Source organism: Cygnus olor, chromosome 1 (assembly GCF_009769625.2).
Source record: "Cygnus olor isolate bCygOlo1 chromosome 1, bCygOlo1.pri.v2, whole genome shotgun sequence".
Classification (NCBI taxonomy): Eukaryota; Metazoa; Chordata; class Aves; order Anseriformes; family Anatidae; genus Cygnus; species Cygnus olor.
Genome location: NC_049169.1, coordinates 190915468 through 190920371, shown reverse-complemented (window position 1 = coordinate 190920371; position 4904 = coordinate 190915468). Strand labels below are relative to the sequence as shown.

The following is a 4904-nucleotide window of genomic DNA, read 5'->3' as shown; positions in this document are numbered from 1 at the left end:
CTTCTGAAGTACTTGTGTGGTTTTTCTTGCTGCTGTCAGTCAGCAAGGCTGAGCAGCTGGGCTTACTGTGAATGGCAGTGGTAATTGTCCTGATTGCTTGGATTTGTTGTCTTTCACCGCTGCAACAGCAGTGCTTGTGGTCCTGGTGTCTTTCACAGGTACTGGAGGCTGGTGGGTGACAGAGGTGGCTTTCTCGCAGGTCATCTGTGCTTTCTGCATCCATTTTGTGAAAGGGAGATGGGGTACAATGATGAAGTGATGAAGGCACTGGGAGCATCTCTGCTGTGAGGAGAGGCTGGGAGAGCTGGGGCTGCTCAGCCTGGAGAAGAGGAGGCTCAGGGGGATCTCATCCGTGTCCCTAAATCCCTGAAGGGAGGGTGCAGAGAGGACAGAGCCAGGCTCTGCTCAGCGGTGCCCAGTGCCAGGACAGGAGGCCATGGGCACAGCCGGGCACCCAGGAGGCTCCCTCTGAGCACCAGGCAGCACTTCTGTGCTGGGCGGGTGACGGAGCCCTGGCACAGGCTGCCCAGAGAGGCTGTGGGGTCTCCTCCTTGGGGATCTCCAAAAGCCAGCCTTCTTCAAAACCCAGCTTCTGCAAAGCTGCTCCACTTCCAGTCTTATGTCCAGGCTGCACTACTGCCTGAACTTACTCTGTGCCCAGCATCAGATTTTACTTTTTGCCTTTTTTAAACTCAATGAGGTTCTTGGCAACCGCTCTCTTCTATTCACGGTCACTGCCTTTCTGAGGTCAAGAAACAGAAAATTAATCTATGAATAACAGGAAGTTTATTTGAAACAGTTTTATTAGAAACAGAAACCCCAGGGGAAAAAAAAATCAGCAGTGCTACATTACGGTGCAGTGTGAAAACCTCATGACATCAGAGTGCATTTTTCATTATTTGTTCCCTTCACTGGTTTTCATTTTTCATTAGGCAACATTAATAAAGCAGGCATTTTACATTATAACATCCAGCTCAACTGCATAGATGGTGAAATCTTTCTCCAGTTTTAATTTTCGCTATTGATTAGCATTTCCTCAGTTTTCAGCTAGCCTGTTGCTGGCTTACAGTTTTCTCTAGGTAACTAATACTTCTGTGCAACATTGCAGTCTCAGTACTGTAACTTAAACACAAGCCTGACTACTGTTTTTTCTTCAAATACCAGAATAACCACACTTTCTCATCTTTTGTCATGTTTTAGTGCTTGATAATATTTTCATATTTGTTTCATCTAGCTCTAAGAGATTTGAGTCCAAAACTGATGATTTAATCAAGAAGGGGTACTTTAATATATCATTTACTCTGATTCCTGTTACAGCATGTACAAACTCAAATCTTCTTATCAATACAGTTTACCGGTACTTGTATTGGAGATGCAGAAACAAAATGTGCTTCCAGTACAAACCAGATAAAAAGGGAGGTAAGACCTCAGTGACACACCAGTTCGCAGCCATCGTCCTTGCTCCACTACGTTTCACTTTCCTCAACACTAGATCCCACCTCCTCTGCTGGAACCTGAAGACATCACAATACCTGTAACTTGCCTCCTTTTCATACAGGAAAAGGCTTCTTGAATATCACAAGGAGACATCAGATTTTTTCTGGTGCCTCTTTCCCATCGTGCAAAATGAAGAGGTAAATAAGATGAACACAGTCTCGGTGCTGGCAAACTCCCCCCACTTCAAGCAGCCCGGTTCCCTCGGGGCTGCCAGCACTGCCTGCAAGCAGAAAGAGGACAGCCTGGGTGAGAGCGATCAATCCCCGCTGCTCAGCTCGGTGCCACAGCTTTAATTACTGTTTTATCGGATGGCAGCATTGTTCTTGTGCCCAAGAGCACAGAGAACAGTGAGGGAGAAAGAAGGCATAAGACAACAATTAGACAGACACAAAGAGACTGATAATTAATCTAGCACAGAGGAAACATTTCATCACCAAAATCACAACCACCATCACGTGTTCCAATGACTGAAAATATGATTATTTTCTCACCTCCAGTGGTCCTTTGAATTCCAATGTGAGGAGCAGAATTTTGCACATAGGGTATAGCAGGATGTCATCTCCATTTTGAGGCTATGTGGCCACCAGCAGCTTTCATCAGAACCTAATCCAATGAAGAACGTTTTCAGGAAATAATTATAATTCAGGCTAAGGCGTTAGATACTGAAATGACTCAAATTCTTGAAGAAGTACTTCTGTAATCAACGTGCAGCAAACAGCAAGACTCAAATAGCAAACTACAGAATGATGTGTTATAGCAAATACAGTTGGATAAAGAGCTTGGAAAGGCTGATGCTTGCCCAGATAGCATGATTAGAGGTTATTTGAACTGCCTACCGCCATCCTAGGAACCCCAGTGGCAGAAAGACAGATGGAACATGTTGCCTGCACTACGAATTAAATCAGAGCCCAGTACCTCTGCTGGCACAACAAAACTGCATGAAATTTGTTTCAAAGTTGAAAGCTGAAGAAGGGAATTGCAATGGCAAACGCACAAAGCCAACATTCATCTCTGCAAAATACTGCTCATCAGAAAACTAATATAAAACTGAACAGGTGTAAGTCTTTTTTAATGTGACTGATTTGGCTGACTCAGAGGCTTTTGCAACTTTTTTTCGGTTTGCGCTTGCACACTATGCCCCAAATACAAGGAGATCCACTCACATTTTAATCTAATCTTTTCAGAGGTTTTAATGCAATTTAATTAGGCCATCGGGCTCTGCCAGCCAGGTTCACACCGTAATCTGAAGGGTACACACACCACTGAATAGTGGGAGAAAGAGAAGGGAAGGGTTTTATCACTCCGCTGAGACAAGGAGTCATTATTTAGCCAGTCAAAGGAACATTTATATCACCAGGGAGCCTTGGCCATCCTCTCTTCCCTTCGCAGGAAGGAAGGAGAGCACATTGGGGACAGAAAGATTCTGAAGCACCCAGGAAACTTGCCAAACGCCAAGGCTCTCAAATAGCTCTTTTGCACAGGGCTGGTCTGATACCTAAGGGAAAGCAAGAAGACTGAGTTCCCAACAGCACTTGGTCAAGACAAGAAGTCAGGTGGACAGAAAAAAAAAAAAAAAAAAGCTTTTGATTTAAACAGCATAAATAAATCAACTGGTTGGATCCCCCCCCCGCCTTTTTTTTTTCCTTTTAACTTTTTCTGATGGCAGAAACAGAGTTTTAACTGTATTGCTTTTAGATTTTATGAGTAAATGTCTTTAGCTTATTTCTTTAGCCTGGTGTACGTTATATTGTGATTTTACAACACCTAGAAATAACAGGGAACAACTTAGTAAAGGCAAAGCAAAGCCACAAAACAAGGTGTGTATGAGTTTCCCCATCTCCCCTCACCTTCAACATCTGCTACGCAGCAGAGGTCCGAGCTAGAGAACCCTGAAGAAGGCTGGACAGACATACGAGCAGTGCCTGGGGGCTGACAGGACACTCCCAGTAATGCCGAGGGAAGTGTCTGGTGTTCTCGCAAGGCTGCTGTCCTTGAAAGGCCACAGCCATCATGAGATTCCTGAGGCCTGGAGGAAAGCAAATGCCACTCATACCTGCAGTGAGGGCAGGAAGGCAGATCCAGGGACCTGCAGGCCTTGGGAAGGAGATGGAACCACCACTCACCACGGACAAGAAGGCAGCTGACGAGTCAGCATAGATTTACAGAAGGGCCTTTTGCAAATCCTCAGTCAACCTGCCCTGACAGCCTCCTGTGACAAGGTGACCCGCTCAGTGGATATGGGGACAGCAGCGGGCATTGCTTACCTTCACTTTCTGACACTATCTGCCCTAACAGCCTCACTGACAAGCTGAAGTAGCACGGGCTGGGTGAGTAGACAGTGAGGTGGGCTGAAAAGTGGCTGAACAGACCCAGAAAGTTGTGATCAGTGGCACAAAGACTAGGTGGAGGCCGGTACCTAGCAGCGTGCCCCAGGAAGTCAGCACCGAGTCCAATCATTTCCAAAATCTTCATTAATGACCTGGACGATGGGACAGAATGCACCTAACAGCTAGTATGCAGGAGGTGCAAAGCTGGAAGGAGCGTGTGAGAGGGTTGTGCTGCCATTCAGAGGTACCTTCACAGGCTGAAGAAGTGGGCTGACAGGATTTCATGGAGTTCGTCAGAAGGACTTACCAGCTCCTGCCCCTGGGGAGGAACCACCCCAGGCACCAGGACAGGCTGGCGACCAGCCGTCTGAAAAACAGCTCTGCAGAAAGAGTCCTGTGGGTGCTGGTGGACACCAAGCTGAACACAAGCCAGTGATGTGCCACAGCAAAGAAGGGCAGCATCATCCTGTGCTGCGTCAGGAAGTTGCCAGCAGGTCAAGCAAGGTGATCCAGAGAGCGAGGTCCCAGAGAGCTTGGACTGCTCAGCCTGGAGAGGGCTGGGTGGAATCCTATCAATATTTGCAAACATCTGATGAGAGGGCAGAAAGACCACGGAGCAAGACCTTTCCCACTGGTGCCCAGTGACAGGACAAGAGGTGAGAGTAGTCTTAGGCTGATGGTTGGACTTGATGATCTTAAGGACCTTTTCCAACATAAATGATTCTGTGAGCACCAGGCAGCACTTCTGTGCTGGGCAGGTGACGGAGCCCTGGCACAGGCTGCCCAGAGAGGCTGTGGGGTCTCCTCCTTGGGGACCTCCAAAAGCCGCCTGGATGTGGTCCTGGACAGCCTGCTTTACCTGGCATCTTGCTTTGAGAGAGGGGTTCAATCACAAGATCTCCTTGGCACCCTTTCAACCTTTGATATTCTGTAATTATGTGAAGATTCTGCCCCAATTTCAGTGCAGAGCTGAGGTTAGCACTGCAGGACTCAGCAGAAATCACTTCGAGCAGTAACTGCCAGCTCTCTGGCTCCTCATGGATGACCTGAACACCAGGGAGCAGAGCTCCAACACTTTAT

General features: G+C 47.2%; 1 long non-coding RNA gene across 1 annotated transcript; it reads right to left on the bottom strand.

Moving 5' to 3' along the window:
* Positions 1 to 784: 784 nt before the first annotated feature.
* LOC121063540 lies at positions 785 to 4555 on the bottom strand. The gene is made up of 3 exons (XR_005816051.1): positions 3345 to 4555; positions 1989 to 2100; positions 785 to 1717 (listed from the first exon to the last, which is right to left on the bottom strand). It is a non-coding gene; the product is annotated as an uncharacterized LOC121063540 (long non-coding RNA).
* Between the last annotated feature and the right edge of the window lie 349 nt (positions 4556 to 4904).